Source organism: Rhinolophus sinicus, chromosome 17 (genome assembly GCF_057876585.1).
Source record: "Rhinolophus sinicus isolate RSI-liver-muscle chromosome 17, RSI-T2T, whole genome shotgun sequence".
In the NCBI taxonomy this organism is placed as follows: Eukaryota; Metazoa; Chordata; class Mammalia; order Chiroptera; family Rhinolophidae; genus Rhinolophus; species Rhinolophus sinicus.
Genome location: NC_142517.1, coordinates 86,277,727 through 86,299,929, shown reverse-complemented (window position 1 = coordinate 86,299,929; position 22,203 = coordinate 86,277,727). Strand labels below are relative to the sequence as shown.

Here is a 22,203-nt window from a genome sequence, read left to right as displayed (position 1 = left end):
TATATTGCTTTGGGTAATACGGCCATTTTAACTATGTTGATTCTTCCAATCCATGAGCACGGAATGTCTCCATTTCTTTGTGTCTTCTTCAATTTCTTTCAAAAATGTCTTATAGTTTTTAGCATATAGGTCCTTCACATCCTTGGTTAAGTTTATTCCTAGGTATTTTATTCTTTTTGCTGCAGTTGCAGAAGGAATTGTTTTTGTATTTCTTTGTCTGAGATTTCATTGTTAGTATATAGGAAAGCAATGGACTTTTGTACATTGATTTTGTAGCCAGCAACTTTACTGTATTCGTTGATTGTTTCTAATAGCTTTTTGGTGGAGTCTTTAGGGTTTTTGATATATAGCATCATGTCATCTGCAAAGAGTGACAATTTAACTTATTCACTTCCAATTTGGATGCCTTTTATTTCTTTCTCTTGCCTGATTGCTCTTTCAAGGACTTGCAACACTATGTTGAAAAGCAGAGGTGATAGGGGACAGCTCTGTCGTGTTCCTGAACATAGAGCAAAGGGCTTCAGTTTTTCACCATTAATTATGAGATTAGCTGAGGGCTTGTCATATATGGCCTTTATTATGTTAAGGTATTTTCCTTCTATATCTATTTTATTAAGTGTTTTAATCATAAATGGATGTTGTATCTTCTCAAATGCTTTTTCTGCATCAATTGTTATAATCACACGATTTTTGTCCTTTATTTTGTTTATGTGATGTATCACATTGATAGATTTGCGGATGTTAAACCATCCTTGTGCCCCGGGGATGAACCCCACTTGGTCGTGATGAATAATCTTTCTGATGCATTGTTGTATTCGATTTGCTAGAATTTTGTTTAGAATTTTTGCATCTGTATTCATCAGAGATATTGCTCTGCAGTTTTCTTTTTTTGTGTTGTCCTTACGAGGTTTTGGGATCAGGGTAATGTTGGCCTCATAAAATGAGTTAGGGAGTACTGTCTCTTCTTCAATTTTTTGGAAGAGTTTGAGCAGGACTGGAATTATATCCTCTTTGAAGGTTTGGTAGAATTCACTAGTGAAGCCATCTAGTCCTGGACTTTTTCTTTGGGGAAGGTTTTGGATGACTGATTCAATTTCGTTACTGGTGATCGGTCTGTTCAGACCTTCCAGTTCTTCATGGCCCAGCCTTGGAAGGCTATATGTTTCTAAGAACTTTTCCATTTCTTCTAGGTTATTGAATTTAGTAGCATATAGTTCTTCATAGTATTCTTGGAAGATCCTTTGTATTTCTGTGGTGTCCGTGATATCTTCCCCTATTTCATTTCTGATTTTGTTAATTAGTGTCTTCTCTCTTTTTATCTTAGTGAGTCTAGCCAAGGGTTTGTCAATTTTGTTAATCTTTTCAAAGAACCAGCTCTTTGTCACAATTAATTTTTTCTACTGTCTTTTGGTTCTCTATTTCATTTAGTTCTGCTCTGATTATTGTTATTTCCTTTCTTCTGCTTACCTTGGGTTTCATTTTTTCTTCTTTTTCTAGTTCTTTAAGGTGTAACATGAGGATATTTATTTGGGATTTTTCTTGTTTCTTGAGATAGGCCTGTAATGATATAAATTTCCCTCTTAAAACTGCTTTCGTTGCGTCCCAAAAATTTTGGTAGGATGTATTTTCATTGTCATTTGTTTCTATGTATCTTTTGATCTCTCCTCTAATTTCTTCTTTGACCCAGTCGTTCTTTAAAAGTATGTTGCTTAATCTCCATGTATTTGTGTTTTTTCCTGCTTTCTTTTTGCAGTTGATATCCAATTTCAAAGCCTTGTGACCAGAGAATATGCCTGGTATGATTTCAATCTTCTTAAATTTGCTGAGGCTGATTTTATGTCCCAGTATATGGTCTATCCTTGAGAATGTTCCATGTACACAGAAAAGAATGTATAGTCTGACATTTTAGGATGAAGTGCTCTATATATGTCAATTATGTCCATTTCATCTAATGTGTCATTTAGGGCTGCTATTTTGTTATTTATTTTCTGTTTGGATGATCTATCCATAGCTGTCAATGATGTATTTAAGTCCCTTAGTATAATTGTGTTTTGGTCAATTTCTCCCTTTAGTTCTGTTAGTAGTTACTTGGTATATTTCGGTGCTCCCTGATTGGGGGCATAAATATTGATGACTGTTATGTCTTCTTGTTGTATAATCCCCTTTACCATTATGAAATGTCCATCTTTGTCTCTTGGTATTTTTTTCACCCTGAAGTCTGTTTCATCTGATATCATTATAGCTACACCTGATTTTCTCTGGGTACAATTTGCTTGGAGTGTCAATTTCTACCCTTGCAGCTGAGATGTGTCTCTTGGAGATAGCATATGGTTGGATTTAATTTTTTGATCCAGTCTGCTACTCTGTGCCTTTTTATTGGTGAGTTCAGTCCATTTACATTTAGGGTGATTATTGATATGTGAGGATTTCCTGTCATTCTATCTTTAGTTTTCTGGTAAGGCTGTGTCTCCATTGTTTCTTTGCTTTTTTGTTGTTGTATATTATTTCTGTGTGGTGGTATTCTATGATGTTTCCCTCTGGTTCTTCTTTTATTACAGTATATATTTCAGTTCTGGATTGTTTTTTGAGTGATACCCTTAAGTTTTTGTAAAAGAAAGTTTGATATTTAGAGTATTCCATTTTCTTCAGCACGCTTACTTTCTCCATTCCCATATTCCGGTTCAGGCCCTTACTCTCCCCCTTTTTATGTTTTGGTTGCCACAAATTGTCCCTGTTGATGGTGGTCGAATAACCTTCTTTAGTATTTCTTGTAGTGCAGGTCGTGTATTAGAAAATTCCCTCAGCTTCTGTATGTCTGGAAAGGTCTTTATTCCTCCTTCATATCTAAAGGATATCTTTGCTGGATATATTATTCTTGGCTCATAATTTCTCTCTTTCAATAGTTTGAAGATTTGGTTCCACTCTTTCCTGGCTTGTAGAGTTTCTGCTGAAAAATCTGATGATAATCTAATGGGCGTTCTTTTGTAGGTTACCGTCTTCTTTTCCCTGGCTCCCTTGGTGATTCTTTCTTTGTTGTTGATCTTAGACAGCTTCAATACAATGTGCTTTGGAGAAGGCCAGTTGGGATTGAGGTAATTAGGTGTTCTATTTGCTTCTTGGATTCGAGGATCTAATTCTGTCCACAAATTTGGGAAGTTCTCATCTACAATTTGTTTGAATATATTCTCTGTTCCCGTCTCTGTTTCTTCTCCTTCTGGTATGCCCATTATTCTTATATTGGTCTTTCTGATGGAATCAGAAAGTTCTTGTAGAGTCTGTAATTTCTTTTAAGTTTCAAGTCTCTTTCTTCCATCTGTGTAATTTCCAGGTTTCTATCTTCGATGTCACTGATTCTTTCCTCCATCTGGTCAACTCTACTATCTAAGCTGGTTATTTCATTCTTAATTTCTTCTATTGAGTTCTTAATCTCCAGAAATTCTATTTGGTTCTTTTTTAAGATTTCAATCTCTTTTGTAAAATGTCCGTGGTGTTCTTTGATTGTGTTTCTTAGTTCATTAAACTGCCTTTCTGTGTTTTCTTGCATGTCGTTGAGTTTTTTCAGAACTGCAATCTTGAATTCTCTGTCATTTAAGTCATATATTTCCATATCTTTAAGTGCCTTTTCTGGAGACTTTTCACTTTCTTTCTGAGCTGTTTTGTTGCCTTGGTTATTCTTGGCAATTACTGATTTACTATTTCTCTTCCTAGACATCTACAGGTGTGGCTTCTGCAACAGGTTGATAGGAAGAGGTCTTTCTTGTGTTTTCCAGTACTTGTTGGTAGAATGTTTCATTTTTTCTCCAACTACAGCCTTTTTTTTTCTCTCTCTCACAAACGGTAGTGCTATGTTTTCTCTGCACTATTCCAGCTTCTCACACAATGAGGGGATTCCCTGGGAGACGGGCTTCTCCTCTGTTAATAGTTCGCCTAGGTCACAGGGCGCAGTGTCCATGTTGGTATGTGGAGAGCTTTGGAAGTTCCAAAGCTCTTCCTGCACCAGATTCCGAGCCCATATGTTTCAGCAGTTGTGTTTACTCCTGTAGGGATCCGCCCATATAGGTGGGCCAGGAGCTGGGTGAGTTGTGAGAGGTGGCCCAGAGCAATGGCGGTGACCACCACCACAACTGGTCCTGCTTCCACAGCTCCCTCCCCTTTGCCAGGACTAGTTGGGCTGCGAATCTATGTCTGCGGTCCACAGTTCTCAGAACAGCAAATATTCTGTTCTTTTGATCTGATACCACTACTGTTCCGTTTCTAGCACCGCAGGTGGGGGCGGGGCGAGCTTTGGGAGGGTACGATGGGGGCAGCTAATGTCAGTGCCTAAGGCTTTTGTTCTCTGCTCGGCAGTGAGGGCTTAAACCACCGTTTTCAGCCTTTTTCCCTCAGTCTTTTCTCTGAGGTCTCTGCCATGAGCGTTGGTTTCAGTCGTGTTATATGCTGCCCCCTCAGCCCTGTAGGCCATAAGCGGAGCCCTAGCAGTCTGAGTTTTTCCCTCTCCCGCAGCTGCGGTAGTTCCGGGAAGCAGCGAGCTCGGCGCACTGAGCTAGGTCTGCGTCCTGCGCCCGCCCGGCTCCATCTCTGCACTTCTCCCTTCCCTTCTCTCCTGCTTGTGTGATCGCCCACCTGTAGGTGAATTCAGTAGTGGGCCTCTTTGTCTTGCCTGTCTGCTGTGCAGGGAGTCCTTTGTGGAGTTATTGTTGTTCAGTTAGTTGTAAATTCCAGGGGAGCTTTACAGAGACTCACCTCACACCCCCATTTTGATGACGTCTGTTACTTGTTCATTCTTAATAGCACCAAATATTAATGTCTAAATTCCCAATGTTGCTCTGATATATTATTTATGCTTATAAAATGAATTCTGATACTAATAACATTTATAGGGCAATTCTGATAATATTTATAAAAACAAATACAAATATACATGCATTTCTAAAATAGAGTAAACTTGAATCAAATAGTATAAATATGCAAATAACTTATAATCAGTATTTTGAAAGGGTGTTTACGTGGAAATAATCACAGCACTTCACTTTCACTTAGGGAAGATTTATTTTTTAATATAAAGAATTAAGCTATCCTACAGAAGGAAATAGTGTCATTTTAGAAAATACAACAAGATTGTTGCTCATTGCAGGGCATAGTATGAAAACTTGAGTCCCAAGTGACCAAACTAAAAGAAATGGATGGAAAAACATTAAATAAACTGGTGGTAAAAGCAGTGTATGGAAAAACTATTCAGCCTCTGGACTAGTATTTTAGTTTCACAACGAAAAATAATGAATGGGTGGGAAAGGAAGATCTTCCTGGGTTTTCAACATCACTTAGCAGGAGAATTAGAGAAGTACCTTCTTCCATCAGGTGGGGGTAGAATGTTAGCTCCCTATTTGTCCGCGCTAACACCACTGGCCCCAGGGAGGCAGAGTGCTGCCCCCCGTTTTGGTGGAGAAGGGTGGATGGAAGACTCACTTTCTGCTTAGCCTCACTGACACCATGCAGGAGAGGGATTCCATTGGTATGTGACTATGGTAGGGAAGGTATTTCCCAAAACAGTTTTCTGTTCTCTTCGGTTGAGGGAACAGGCTTTGCTGGGATGTTCCTTTATGTATGTACGTATGTATGTGTGTATGCATGTATGTATGTCTTTGCCTGTTGGAGGTTCTGAGTTGGAATATTCTGTAGTGGTTTCCCCAGAATATATGGGAAACAATAAAGAAACACAGGGGGCCCACCACTGTTCTGTGGGTTTTTTTATTCCACAAGTTTCAAATTTCATAGACGTCCACATTCTTGTTTTCTTGTTTCCACCTTTCAGCGTCTTAAACTTTGTTGTGTTATGTCCAGGGTTTGTTTTCATGTTTTGTGTTTTGTTTGTTAGTTTTAACAGTGATAACCTTGGAGAAATGAGGCTACTCTTTTGGGGCTGAAAGTAGAAGTCCATATTGTTATGTTACATTTGTCACATTGCAGGTATTTTCCATTCCTCTCACAATTTCCTTTAGAAATGCAGATTTCTAAACTCATTTTCTGTTTTTTGTGGCAACATCTTCTGAATATGCACCTGAGAATTATAGATAATAAAGACAGTACTACTTATAGCTAAGGATACTTACTCTCTTTTCCCTTTAGGGAGCTATTTTAAACATTATACTGTAATCATTCAGAGAGAATAAGGACCTTGATCAATGTCATACACCTTGAGAGTCACTGAGACTTGATTTATAACCAGGCCTGTGAGATTCCAAACCAGTTTTATTTTATTTTATTTTATTTTCTGTCCTGAGTGATGTTCCTTGAATGGAATTACTGCTTGCGTTTCATTACTGATATATCATGTTCTTTACATGAGGTTCAATTTCCATTATATTTTTATCCTTATTTCTTAACACATTAAATATTTAATAATAAGTGCTAATTGAAGCCTCTTTTAAATTTATTTTTAAAGAAAACAAAACTTCAAGAGATTAAAGAGTACACTGAAAATTAAAAACAAAGGTGTATGGCATAGTGGTTAGACAAATGTAATACTGAATGTCAACTGTAATTGAAAAATAAAAATTAAAAAAAAGCATTCAAATAAGATATAATTCTTTGTAGAAAAGGATTTTTTTTCCATTAGAAAGGAAGGAAAACTTTGAGGCTCTTACAATGAAAAAAAAAAAAAAAAGAAGATTTGAATTAAATGTAAAATACGGGCAACCTAACCTGAGACTTGAACATGAAGGGAATTATTAAATCATCTTCTTTCAACTTTATCTGCAGAGTCATCAGTTAAATATGCCAGATGAAGAGTTTGTGATGGAGAACGCTTGCTGGATCAAAACCAAGAACAAAAAGTAAGCTTATGATTTATGACAAATGTTTATCATGTGTTTTTCAACTTAAAGAGGAAAAAAATACTAAATATGTCCAGATTGCCAAAAATATTGTTTTTTACATAAACACATATATCCAGAGACAAAGAAATGCTTGATATCCATGAAAGTCCGTTTTTAAAACACTTTTGTTCAATGAGTGGAATATAAATACATTTGAAACTCTCAAAACTTCTGTTAACAGCAAAGGAAGAAACAACATGAGCTAAATTTCTTTGACTTTTCCTCAAAGAGTAATGGAACAAAATACTAAAACATTCATCAAGTGCCATTTTATCTAAAAATTATTTCATGAAAGAGATAGGGGAAAAAAACAATGATATAAACTTAAACTCTTAAAAGAATAGTGAATATTTGATCTTCATAATATATAATTTGGTGAAAATGAAATTGCCCTGAAATTATTTTATAAATTTTACATATATTTATAAAATCAATATTTTCATATTTATTTTTGCATTTGTAGTGCGTATATTCCATTTATTTACAAATGAATGTATTTGAATATTAAAAATAAGTATAATTACAGCAGGGATCCTAACTAGGCGGGGTACAATATCTATTGAGGTTAGTATAGAAATTGGTAATATCCTTTTCCCCAGTTGATTAGTTGAAACCATTGATTTCTGCAGGGTCTGAGACACTCAGGAGGTGGGATGACTTAAACCACAACCACAATAATGGTTCTTGCATAAAGAGGCCTATCGAGGGAAGACAGGTTGCTGAAAACTGTGATCACATCCTGGTTAAAGAGATACATTTTATACATAAAGGGAGGAAAAAAACCAGAGCTGGGAGCAGACTTGGTAAACAGAGTCTGAAAGTGAGATGGTATGGGGTGTTCACTACAGCATGATAATTTAATAAACCACAGCTCCTCGGATAGTATGTTTGTCATATATAAGTAGTCACATTTGACATAGTTTACTTAGTGGTTACTGTAATTTTTTTTTTTTTTTTTTTTTTTTTTTTTTTTTTTGGTCTTTTCTTCTGTCCTTTTAATTTAAGGGAAGAAGTGGGAGAATGGAGTGGTAGAGATGGTCTGGAAATATCATTCATACTATATGTATGTGCTCACAATATGTTAGTTTATTCATTTAACTGGAATAAAGAGAACCCTAGTTATTTCACATTAACGTAATCTCATTTTAAGAAGTCATTTGATACCAAATCATGGAAATTTGGAAGTGAATATAAAAGCTTACTTTCTTGCTTTAATTTGTGATTTCTCAAATTTTACTTCTGCCAAATTGTGAACTACATAATCAAAGTTTCTGGCAATGTAGTTATAGTTGTCATTATTCACAACAAATAATAATAGTAACAATACATCAAATATGCTTCTTAAACTTTTAACTTTTATGTACAAGAACAGTATTTCGCGAAACAGTAAAAATTTTCAAACATTACATTTATAATTAGACAATAAATTTGTCAACTTTAAAACTAAAATATACTTAGCTAAAAAAGATTATAGAGTGCTTAGATTTGTATTAATTTTTATTTTCTGGAAAATGTAAGATCAATGTAATGTATTTTAAATATAAACTATTTTTTCAGATTTTGGACATATTTTTAATTTAAATTTACGTTGGTCATTCAGAGGGAAAGTGTTAGTCTCCATGAAAAACATACGTGTATTATTCTGCTAAGGTCTGTAGTTGTGAAGCGGCACTCCTTTGTATTTATTTATTTATTATTTTTGTTTATTATTAATATCATTACTATTATTGTCATTATTACTTTTTTTCTTTTTTTTTTTTTTGCCAAGAAACACACTGACACTCTATGTATACATACAAGAAGGTACAGGATCTTGATAAGAAAATACGCTCTTGTGTTTAGATGTACCCCACCTCATCAGAATACCCCAAGTTGAGGACAGAGGGAAGCGAACAACCATAAACAGAGACTAGAAGGGAAGGTTACTGCTCTAAGAAACAAACACAGGCAGGCACATGCTCCTGGGAGGAGACACACCTCTCGTTCTCCAGGAAAGAGCAATATAGCAGCATAGGAGAACAGTAGCCACAACTAAGCCTGCAATACCTGGCACGGGGCCCCAGGGCACCTAACACCTACCACCGTTATGAAGAGGGGGAGGAAGAGAGCGGAGATAGCTTCTGTCCTTGGGGCAGGGCCAGGGCCTGCTCAGTTACATCCATGAACACCGAGTTGGGGGGGGGGGGGTGGATGAGCAGGCAGGAGGCACTGGGGAGTCAGACAAGCCGGACTGGGGTTGCAGGCGACGAGACACGTCCTGGCGTTGGTGGAAGAGGATGTAGGCTGCCTTGGACTCAATCTGCTTCTCAGTCACAGGCGAGATGCTCTGTCATCAAAATAGTGCCACTGGCCACTGTACTTGTTGCAAGCAAATGATGTGTAGTGTCCATCACGCAGGCCCCCACAATGGTTGAACACCGCGGTGAGATCGTATTTGTACAGCTGTGGGACCGACTCGTTCTGCGGCTTGATGACAAAGTCAGAGAAGTCCAGACCCCACATAGGAAACTCCATAAGGGTGTCCAGCTTCTCGCGGGAGACCTTGGTGTAGAAAAAAGCACTTCAGGTGGGTAATGAGTATCTCCGTCAGCTTCCACAGGTCTAGCTTCTTGGTGGCCAGCTGGTGCTGCTTGCAGGAGGGGCAGAACCTGGGGTTTTTATTCTCCAGGGTCTCCATAATAGTGAAGAGCTCAATGCACTCCCACAGCCGCACAAGAGCCTTCTTCAGCACATACCCAACGCAGATGTGCTTCACGTAGCCCTCAGCCTCCACCTTGTTACACCGGTAGTAACGCTTCTTCACCTCTGGCTCCCAGTCGATGGCAGTGTTCGCTGGGCATGAGTATCCTCGTTAAAGTTCGAGCAGTGGCTGGACCCCTGTCCACTTAAATTCGAGTTCACTGTCTGCAGGGTGAAACAGGTGCTTGTGCCGTGCTCTCTGGGGCCAGTGAGATGGTCCAGGAGAATTGTCCACAGGGGTCCTGTTAGCACCTGTGACTCCAGAGCTGGGCCCAGCCTGCTCTGGCCCAGGGTCCCAGGAGCTGTCCCCAGCTACGTGTCCAGGTTTGGGGATGCTGTCTTTATCCTCCATGTCTTTCTCATCGCCATCATCCTCGTCATCCAAGCTGGGTCTGGTCACGTAGCACGAGAGGTGGTACAGCAGGATGTGGTATAGGGAGTCCCAGGAGAGCCAGTCCTGGGGCTCTGACACCAGGAGTGGGTGCTCATAGAGCATCAGACCACAGTAGGAGTTGCAGTTGCAGGCTCCGTTAGCTCCCACAGGTAGATAGGAAGCACTATGTCCTACCTGGAGTTCTCGCAGATGACAAACCTGCGTGACACTTCATATATGAAGATCTCATCTCAGTCCAAGATGATGCTCTGAGACTCCTCCAGCTGGTAGATCTTATAGAATCAGTGAGTAACGACATCGGCCGCCACCATTCTTTCTGGTGAGACAACAGTGTGTTTGGCCAGGGCCATGCACAGATATGAGATCTTGGCTTTCTTGGAGACAAGGAGCCGGTGCTGCTCTGGTTTGTGGCAGTGGTCCACGGAGACAAAGAAGACCTCCATGACCCTTTTGTGGCTGACAGGCAGTGGGACACTGAAGTAGCAGAAAGGATCGAAGATCACAGACACATTGCCACAATCGGGACACACCAGCATGGACCTGAAGAGGCCGTAGAGTGTCCACAATCACTGGGTTGTTTTGCTGTTTGTGGTTCTGCCAGGCCTCCTGAGTAACCTCATGATCTGGCCACCCGCCGGAATCACACAACTCGAGAAATTCCTTCTTCTTGACACGATTGAGGTCATCATGCAGCCCACTCAGGAGGAATGACAGCAGCTACTGTGAATCATGCTGCTGGTAGCCCAGAAACTGGGACGCAAAGTAGCTGAGCTTGGTCTTGAACACTTGGAGCACGATGAAGCGGTGGTGGCCAGACCGGGCCTGCTTCACCAGGTCTGCATAACCTCTGCGATCTCACCCTCCATGCCCAGTGCGTTGCAGAAGTTGAACTCCTCCAGGTAGCCGTTTTTGAGGAAGTACTCAGTGAGTTGTGGCACGTTACTGAGGCACTGCGGGGCCGAGTTCATGAAGCACCTATTGCCCAGGTGAGACCACAGATGTCTGGCTGGTCCTGGAAGTCCTCATCCTCCTTCCATGTTCTGTTCCCAGTATTCAGCTGCATGCTGGGCCAAGTGCCATCCTTGCTTCGGGTCTCCATGACTTCCAACTGCCCAAACGTGAGAGGGGCGTCAAGCACCGTGACACATGTGTTGCACAATCTCTCAAAAGAGCCCTGTGCCTTCTTGACCTAGAGTTCCCTCGGGGTGGAACAGAAACTGCTCTCCAGTGGTCCAAAACTAGGTCAATAGAATTTATTTGGCTGAAATTGAGCAGTGGGGGTGTGCCCCTATCACTGGGTCCAACAAGCAGCAGTTCTACTGGATACATTTCAACCTTCTGAATTCTGCACAGCTCCACAACCTTGCATACAATGGGCGTCTGGCCATGCTCGAGACCATACCAGCTGACCAGGCAATGCCAAGCAGCCACGGTTAGTAGCACATAGTCCTCACCTTCCACCAGGCCCTTCTTGGGGCTCCAGGTTACCTGGTCTTCAAAGAGCTTAGCATTGTTGATACAGCTGGGGAAGGTACTAGAGTCCTGGTTTCCTCCTTGCACGGACACTTCCCACTGTCTGTACCAGTGCTGCTCCACAAGTAACCTACACTTTCTCCTGACCTGGGAAGAAGCCTCATCCAGGGGCAAAAACCTTGCCATGTCACAAGCTTTGCTCATTTGCAGGTGCCATTTTCTGCTTCATCACTGCTACAATCCTTTTTAAACATAGCTGTGCCTGTGACACCTTACAGCGAAGGTAGCTAGACTTCCAGTAGCTAATTCAATTAGGTAAATTTTTTTTGGCAAAACAAAGGCTGTGGGATTTCATGAACGTTGCTTATGAAGTTGATAAAGAACACCTTGCAAAATAATTTTCATTAAAATTATATGAAACTGGGCAACATTTAAATTGTTAATTTGTGCTCACTAGTTAATTATGCTCAAAAAGTCTATTACATATCAGTGTTCCTTGCAATGTACTTTTTTATTGATAAAATGGAAGAGAACAAATAGATAAAAATATGGTGGTGTTAATGGAGTGGAAATCTATTGAATCAAAAAAAGTCTAAAGAGGAGAAACTGAATAATCAGACCAGAAAAATGTGCTGGAACCCAACTTGTTAGGTTGATGAAATGTTGATATTTAACCTCGTATTTAAACCTCCACTGAGGTATTTTTTTTTTTTTTATTAAATTACCATTATAGTTAGAATGTTTAGCACTAAGATAAATTTTGAAATTATGTTCAGGGACAGAAGGGTCTTGTTTCCTAAAAGTCGTGTACTCTAATGGGAACATAGAATGTTCTGGAAGCAGTGTCATATCTGAGTGAATGGGCATATATCTATAGAACATACAGTCTACTTGAGGCATTTCAAACATTGTCTTGAGGTGATAACTAGCAAGTGTTAACCTTAAAGCAGTTATATGTAAGAAATGTTTTACACTTAACATTGTCTATGTAAGAGATGTATTTCAATTGATTGGTAGGCTAAAATAAATTCGGAAAAAAAATGTAGAAATGTGAGCAGTTATATTGTCTTTAAAGTTCTTTGAAGCATTAAAATTTCATAGTTCTGTGATAATGCACCTGGACTTTATAATACAGGGTTCTGACATTGTAGTTATACTTGTCATTATTCATGTCCTGTCATAATTTTAAAGTTCAGATAATCCAATATATACCAGTGTTGGCAAAAAGAAAGTGTATCTTTTCATTCCTTTATTCACTGAGATCATTTTAGAATATACAGTTGTTTGGCAAAGCAAGTGATAAAACCCAGACATAGTTAGAGATCTATTGGTATGGATAAATCTTTTCTTGTTTTCCTCCCTAAACTTGGCAGTTACTTTTGACATCCTTCAAGTTAATCCATCAAGGTTAAAGAACAAATCGTGGCATATTCAAGCACTAAATTTTAATTGACTAAGAATAGCATTCATTCCTATGTCTTTTGGGAATAAACCACAACACATAGATGTTTCAGTGGTGGTGTTTTGTTTTATTTCATATAGCAATCCAGAAGAATTGTTTATCTGTTCCAAATTAGAAATCAGATAACCCACTTTTTTCTTTCTTTTTAATCATAGAGAGATTTAGCATTTCCAAAGATAAGTAAATAAGCAGGAATTAAGTTTCATCCAACAAAATGAACAAATCTAATGATAGAATTAAGTGAGTCAATAATATATAGTTAGGCAGTGATAAAGGGATTTTCTATGGGGGAGTGTTTTAGTGGTTATCGGTGCCCCTAAGGAAGTTACTCTTCAAAAACTGAAAAAGAGAGGAATTAAGGTATAGCAACTAGTAGCAAAATTAAGTTTCTCTTGTTTTTCATATGAAAGTGAGGGTTTGGTAATTTAAGTGAAAGACTAGAAGAGATTAGCCCTGGTGGCAATAAGTTATGGTGAACTGACCAAGTCAGACCTGGTGGGGAATTTATGGCCATTTTCAATAATAGAAAATATGAGCTGCTAGATATGTACACCAAATTCTTATAGGTGCACCTAAGAAAGGGAATAAAATCCAATTTAAAGCTGTGTAAGATTTAACAGTATCTATAATTTAGGCACAATCTTGGCATATCTGATATGTAATATTTTCTTTTCTTTTTTCAATTAAACTTAATATAACTTTGTGGTAAATATGCCTGCTGTATTTCAGAAATTCGCTAGAGTGCTTGGAAAATGTTCATTCTTCAATTTTATTTTATGTGGATGAATGAAAGTTTGCATAAATAGGTATGTCACAAAGACTACTTTGAGATTCAGAGGATGACTGGGAGAAAAATAGTCTTTTCCCCCTTTTTTTCATTCACTTTAATCTGATAGGGCTGCTGTAATAAAAGTATTATAGACGGGGTGGCTTGAACAATATTTATTTCTCACAGTTGTGGATTCTGGGAAATCCAAAATCAAGGTGCCATCAGATTCAGTGTCTGGTGAGGGCCTGCTTCTTGGTTCATAGGTGGCTGTCTTCTCGCTGTGTATTCACATGGTGGAAGGGATAAGGAAGCTCTCTGAGGTCTCGTCTATAAAAGCACTAATCTTATTCATGAAGGGTCCACCCTCATGACTTAATCACCCCCCAAGGGCCCCATCACAATAGGGATTAGGTTTCAACATATGAATTTTTGAGGGACAAAAACGTTCAGTCTATAGCAGAGGTGTACAAACTTTTTTCAACGTTTTTCACCAAGGGCCATATGCGGTAAAATGCACAAACAGCTGGGCCACTCACTTGAGGTGACGTATGTATTGCCTCACCTGGTTTATTTAAGTAAACTAAGTATATTTTTGGAATTTGCTGCGGGCCAATTAAAAATGGATCACGGGCTGCAGTTGGCCCGCAGGCCGCAGTTTGGACACCCCTGGTCTATGGCATCACGGTTTAATATCATGAACCCCGGAAATTGAGAAATCTTAATTTAACCAACTTTTCAAGATTATATATCTGCAAAACCGCTCGTGAAATCACTAAATTATCTATAGTCGATCTATATATCTAAATCTATATCTATATCTCCATCGCTATATATCTATATCTACATCTATATATCATCTATATCTTATTTATTTTCCAGAATTTGGTTGGAGTCCAGCTCTCCAGTTCTCTGGAGTTTAGGACAAGTGGTTTTAAACACCACTAATGTGAATTTACTGCATCATGAAGTTCAAACCCTGACCACTGGATCAAAAATCAGAATAGCCTCTAGAGTCTAGACCGTCATTCCTAGTGAGGCTAGGACAAGTCTATCTTTGCTTTCCGGTGCATTCTATATTCACAGTGAGAATTTTTTCTCTCAAAGATTAACAAACCTGAGATTGAACTTAGACAAGCTTTGGTTGAACTCATTCTGAGTATTCAGCAATTTCCTCACAAAAATAAGTTGTAACTTGGAACAGTAAGTTATATGGTTACCTTTGTTAAAATTCCACTTATGGATTGATTTAAAACCTGGAAATTTGAAGTGAAGATTTGTTCTATGTGAATAAAAAAATCTCCTGTAAAAAAGATATAATTTAAATCAATTTTTTTTCAAATCATGATTGAAACCATTAGTCAGGAAGACTCATAATCAATGCTTATGTGAAAAAAATGAATGTGTGTAGCTTGATACAACATCAATTTATTTTTCTCATAACTCAGATGTAAATGTTTTATATTAGGAAGTACACACATTGTGAAGCTGTGTATTATTTTGCATAGTATCTGTCATTACATTAGAAAACCATTTGACAGGTTTAGTCATGTCTGTGATACACTCGTTCATCTCTTAGTGCTTATGGGGTACCAACATACTGCCTTGTTTACTTGCTTAGTGATTATATTTTTACTCTTTAATGATTATATTTCTCCTCACAGATTCTGGGGTAATGGAGGGCAGGTGTCTTTGCATTATCACTATTCCTGTTATGCAACTATTAGGTAAAACATGTTTGTGATTGAAGCTAATCTTTTATTTTGTCTGTATTACCAGATACCAAACATTGAAACAAATAATACATCGGTAGTTTATAGACTTTTATTTGTAATTTTTGAAGTGTTTGTTTCTCTCAAAAATAACGTATTTGAGAGCAGAATTTAGTTCAGAGTTTTCTCTTGTGCCTAGCATAGTGCTTGGAAAGAGTAGGTATTAAATATTTATTAAATAAATGACTACTTTGAACAAATAAATATATTCCAATATCTCCTTTTTTCATAACTGTCTGTCAATAAATAAATGGCATAAAAGTATCTCAATATATTTATAGACCAGCTTTTAGCATTTAGTGGTTCTGGTATTAGACTGCATGCTAAGGTGCTATAGAAAAGAGATCTGAAAATAGTGACTGAGGTGTTTATTTCTCTTTCACCCATCACTATGGATATGAGTGTTCTGGGGTGACTGGGTTTGCTCTTCTCTACAGTCACTAGGAACTGGATCTTATTAATAGCTCCAATTGATAAACTTTTAAAATTATGAAGCATTAGATATCCCATCAAACTGTCCTTGAAATATGCTATTGGCCAGGGTGACTAACTACTTTACAGGTATTGGCCTCTCTCAAAATGTTTACTTTATTATAGACTTGTACACTTGAATTAGCAATAATCGTGCCTCGGATAAAGCTCTTTGGCTACGATACTGCCGTTGCGCAAAGCTACACGTGTACACTTGAAACTTATGTAATTTTACTAACCATTGTCACCCCAATAAATTTAAATCAATGTTTACTTAACTTTTGTTTCAAACTTCTTTGTCAAGTGTTAAACACTACGTTAAATATGCATATATATTTATATAACATATATTTATATATAGGTTTTATATATATATATATATATATATATATATATATGTATATATAAACTTCTACATGAGACAATATTTCTTTGGTCTATAAAGGTAGATGAATTAAGAAAATGATGCTTACACTTAACTTATATATACACACATACATATGATTTGGTATACAAAAGACATTTTTGAGCCATTAATTATTTCTGGTGTTTGGACTTACAGGGCCCTGTGCCTCTGAATAAAATAGATTTCTGATTTCTGTAATGTATGAGTTTTAAAAAGTTCTTTATGATGACGCATATTTTAACAATTTGTGACAGAGCAAGGAATTATGCCAAAACACAAAAATCCCTAAAGATTTTGACGTTGAATATTTACCTTTAAAACATATTTTTAAAAATTTGAAAATAGTTGCTAAGCCCTTATGTTTCAGGAGACTGAGATGTAGTTCCAAATATTTGCAAAAATAGAAGGTAAAACATATTATTGACTTTAAATGTTTGAATCTCAAAGAATAACTACTATAAATAGGAAGCCTATTGTAGAACTACTGTTTGAAAAGAATGATCCATTAAATGCATAACTATAGCCAAATGTGCCAATTTTTTTTACATACTTCGTACAAAAATTATCCCTACATTTAATCTGAAAAGAAATACGTGAAGTTTAATTTCATCTATAAGAGAATCAGTTTAGTCCAGCTTGGCTCTTTGTTTATTTAACATGGCTTTCACAGTAATGTTCCTTGAAATTCCAAAATATTGTGTATTTATTTGACCCAACTAATCATAGCAGTCAATACAAACGCTTGCCTTTACTAAAAGGTTTCTCAAAAGCTTTTCAAGTATCATATGGACAGAAATAAATAAAGGGGCCTGGCAATAAGGATATTGAACAAAAGTTAGTGATGTAACTGATGGAGCATAAAGAACTCAGTATTTGAGAAATATTTGTCAGTTAACCTGAAAGATACAATATGCTATATAACTTTAGTTCAATGAATGGGTATTCACACTTCAGTTGAACTTTTACATTTTACATTTCAAATGTCAAGTCATACGGCTGATAGCTTACTTCTGAAGTTTTACCTAGGTGAAATAGAGACTCTTACTGGAATTGCAATTTAAAAAAGAAAATACATGTTCACTTCTGAATAATACTGCAAAGATTCTATGAATGTCTCATTTACAAAATATAAAACTAATGTGTTTTTTTTTTCACTGTATTTCTTTTAATCCTCATGACAAACCTGTGAGGGAAGATATCTTTGATTTACAAATGGAGAAACTTGTCCAAAATCCTGAAGCCAGAATATAGATGGGATTTGAACCCATGCACCAGTCTGGCTCCACAGTTCAAACTAAACTACCATGTTATAAAGATAGACTTGAATTATTTGTACCATGCAATAGACTTGAATTATTTGTAATACATTGGAACGTCTTCTCTTAACCACCCCCATAAAAAATGGTTAATGGTGCGTTTGCAGTGTGGTTATTTGCTTAGTATAGATCCGAAAGTCTTCCATGTGCACCTTCCTAATCACAGGGACCTTTCCCTTCAAATTATTCAGTCTTCTCCTTTAGTCCACCCCTTTTTATTATTTACTTTAGTTGAATCTCCATTATGCTACAAATCCTCTATTTATTTCTTTTCCTTACAATTAATTTGCTGAAGAACCCAGGCTATCTGACTTGTAGAGTTTTCCAAAGTCTAGATTTTGATGATTGAATGTTTTTTTTCTCTTCTGTATTCCCTGCAAATAGTAAGATGGATCCAAAATTAAAGTCACTTGGATTTGATCATTTTGACAACTCTACATGATGTTGTGTTGTTCCATCAGGAGGCATATCATAGCTGGTTGTCTCACTTTCTATGATGTTACCATCTGTTTTTGCTTAATGCCTAGATCCATGTATTTAGAGTGAGCTAGAAAATGGCAATGTTTTAAGTTTATAATTTATTTTCAATTATTATGTGGAGTACTTCTAAAACGTTATGTTTTTTTCTCCTTCCCATAGTTTGTTACCTGGTGGTACAGTTCATCTGATAAAGACAATGCAAATATTTTCCCTTTACTTATAAGTTCTCAAGATAATAAAATAATTCACCTCAAGAGTGAATAATTAGACTTTTATTCCTATAGTATCATGATGAAGTCATTGATTCAAACATAGTTTTGATCAGCTTTTGTATTCATATCTTTCTGTTATGCTTTTGTTTTTTGTAGGTAATCTAATTTGCTACTCGTTGTCTTTTTCCTTCTAAGACATTTTTATGGGGTTTGAGCTGTAATCTTTTCTGTTGCTCATTGTTAGGTGAAATAATTTTTCTGGGTGTTTTAAAGGAAGCTAGTTCAGGATAGCTTTTTTTTTTAACATAATAGATCTTTGTCTTCTGTTGTTTTTATGTAGTTTTCAAAAATATGATTTGATTTCTGAGCTCTGGTCTGCTCCTTGTCTTTCCTCTTGAAAGTCTCTTTCTTTCCCCCTTATTTTCTCTGTTCTATTTCTGTTTTATTTTATTTTCATAAATTTCTTCTCAGTAGAGAGTCATGTCCTGGAAGGTAATTTTTGTTGGTCTGTTTCAAAAGTTGTTAGTTAATAGACTGCTCCATCCTCTTTACACTTAACCTGAACCTTGCATACAACTGCTAAGTAATTGCTCAAAGTTCCCTTCATTTTCAACTGTTGTTCTAAACTTGACACATCAGGCTCTCCTGTTTGCTCTTGGATACTAATATTAATCCTCATTTCTTTGAAAATATTTATTATATTTATTATACATTATTGTTCTGTCTCTAGCATTTACTTTTGAAGATATATGGTTTAGTTTATTGTCATTTTATAAGTGAAATTTTCAAGTTTCTTAATTGGTTTTCTTCACAGCATGTTGCACATATCAGCAAATCTTCAATTCTGTATTTTGTACACACCACTTGAAAAAACAAACCTCTGTTTACTAATTGCTTTTCTATTAATATAACCTCCAAGCAAAAATTACGGGTACATCCAGAGAAGGGCTCTGAACAGTCTTTATCGTATGACCACCCTGACTTTCAATATTGGGTTTGAATAATTATTTGCTGAGTAAACATTTGAAATGGATTTACTCTCTACATAGTTATACCATACTGACAGTTCACTTCAATAACTCCATCAATTGAATGACCTATCCAAGTTATAGAGCACAGATATTAAATGACAAAACCATAAAACATTCAGTTTAAAATGGAATATTCTCTGAAATATAACTTAGAGTAACACATTAACTAATTTTCTCTATACTGTATACATAATGTACTAAACAACAAGCTCAAAATTAATACTTTTTACCTTGGCAACTGTTATTTCTTAAATTTCAATTGTAGGTGAGCTCTTCCAGGTACAATGTAGAAAAAAAGGAAAAAAAAAAGTATTGCTACCTCTAACAACAAGAAAGAAATGGAGAAAATATAAAACTGTAACTTTTTGTAAACCCATCAGAGACAGGATGCAGAGTAAACAAGCAATCTGAAATCTAAGGAAAGACAAATTTCTCCAAGAGAAGATGGGAAGTGAGCTTTGGCTCATCTTTGATAGAATTTAGGAATAGCTACTAGGTGTCATACAGGCATATAAGAATACAGATAAATTTTTAGTGTTGTGTTCAAGGTTGAATGGAAGTGATTGCTAGAGTACAGAATCACTGGGATCAATAGACACAGGGAATTTTAAATAACTCTAAAAATAATTGAGTGTCTAAAGCAAAAATGGGTGTCATGTGCGTTTATAGAATGTGGATAAAATAGCATAAAATAAGAAAAAAAATTACAAAGGAGTACACTGTTATAAACTTTTATTCAGTCTATAGTTGATTTGGTATGATATTATTTGAAGAAGACCAAAATTAAAGATAAATACAGTAAACACAAGGGCAGTTGAAAATAGAAATAATAGTTTGGCCATTACTCAAGATAGTATGAAATTATAAAATAAATTAAATTGATTTTAATTTAAATGAATGAAAGGAACAAAGAAAAATTGACCAAGTAGAAAATAAGTATTAGGATTATAGATTTAGTAAATCCATTTGTATCAAAAAATTTCATTAAATGTAAATGTCATTAACAAAACAAAAGATTTTTTTCTGTATTAAATACTTGATTCCATTTTTGTCAAAAAATGTGTGTATCTGTATGTATGTATTTATGTATGTATGTATGTATGTATGTATGTATGTATGCATAGAAAAAAAATGTCTTGAAAAATATATAATGACATATTCATATGTTTATCTCCTGGTGGTAGAATTATAGATAATTGTATTTATTTATTTATTTTTAACTTTTCCCTCCTCTTTCAACATTTTTCAATTATAGTTGACATTCAGTATTATTTTACATTAATTTCAGGTGAACAGCATAGTGGTTAGACATTTAAAAAGCAATCCCTCTGACTAGTCTAGTACCCACTTGACCCTATACATAGTTATTACAATACTACTGACTATATTCCTTATGCTATACCCTACATTCCCATGACTACTTTGTAACAACCAATTTGTACTTCTTAATCCCTTCCCCTGTTTCATACACCCGCAACCCCCCTCCCATTTGTCAGCCATCAAAATGTTATCTATGATTTGGTTTCTGTTTTGTTTGTTTGTTTATTTTATTCTTTAGATTCCACATATAAGCAAAACCACCTTGCATCTGTCTTACTCTGTTTGACATACTCCACTGATAACATCACCCTCCAGGTCCATCCAGGCCACCACAGATGGCAAGAACCCATTTTGTTCCATAGCCAAACAATATTCCATTGTATATATGTATCACTTCCTCTTTATCCAGTCATCCATTGATGGACATTCAAGCTGCCTCCACAGATTGGGCATTGTAAACAATGCACCAATAAACATATGGATGTATACAACCTCTCAAAGTATCATTTTTTGTCTTTCTTCAGATAAAGACCCAGAAGTGAGAGTACTAGGTCCTTCTTTGTCTTTTATTATAGCCTTTGTTTTAAGGTTTATTTTATCTGGTATAAGCATTGCTACCAGCTACCAGCTTTTTTTTTTTTTTTTTTTTTCTTCCATTTCCATGAAATATCTTTTTTCCATCCCTTTAACTTTAGTCTGGGTGAGTCTTTTGATCTGAAGTGAGTCTCTCATAGGCTGCATATGTAAGGATTTTATCTTCTTATCCATTCAGCCACCTTATGCCTTTTTATTGGAGCATTTAATACATTTACATTGAAAGTAATTGTTGATAGATATGAAGTTATTGCCATTTTTTATTCATATATTTGACATTTTTCATACTGAAAAAATCCTTGTAACATTCCTTGTAATACTGGTTTGGTAGTGATAAACTGTTTTAGCTTTGTGTTGTCTAGGAAGCTCTTTATCCGTCCTTCTATTCTAAATGATAGCTTTGCTTGGTAGAGTAATCTTGGTTGTAGGTTCTTACTTTCCATCACTTTGAATATTTTGTGCCAATCCCTTCTAGTCTGCAAAGTTCCTATTGAGAAATCTGCTAACTTTCTTATGAGAGCTCCCTCATAGGTAACTATTTTTCTCTTGTTGCTTTTGAGATTCTTTTTTTGTGTTTCACCTTTAGTATTTTGATTATGATGTGTTTTGATATGGGCCCGTTTGGGTTTATCTTGTTTGGGACTCTCTGTGCTTCCTAGACTTGTATGTCTATTTCTTTTGCCAACTTAGGGAAGTTTCCCATCATGTCTTCAAGTAGGTTTTCAATTCCTTGCTCTCTCTTTTCTCCTTCTTGTACCCCTATGATGCAAATATTGGTACACTTGATGTTGTTCCAGAGGCCCTTTAAACTATCCTTATTTTTTTGGATTCTTTTTGCTTTTTGTTCTTCTGATTGGGTGCTTTCTGCTATTTTGTCTTCCAAATTGCTGAT

At 36.4% G+C, this 22,203-nt stretch overlaps 2 pseudogenes; both read right to left on the bottom strand.

The window, feature by feature from the left end:
* Positions 1 to 8,959: 8,959 nt before the first annotated feature.
* On the bottom strand, positions 8,960 to 11,667 carry LOC109454633 (ubiquitin carboxyl-terminal hydrolase 11 pseudogene; annotated as a pseudogene).
* Positions 11,668 to 16,023: 4,356 nt separating this feature from the next.
* Positions 16,024 to 16,154, bottom strand: LOC141568158 (U4 spliceosomal RNA; annotated as a pseudogene).
* Between the last annotated feature and the right edge of the window lie 6,049 nt (positions 16,155 to 22,203).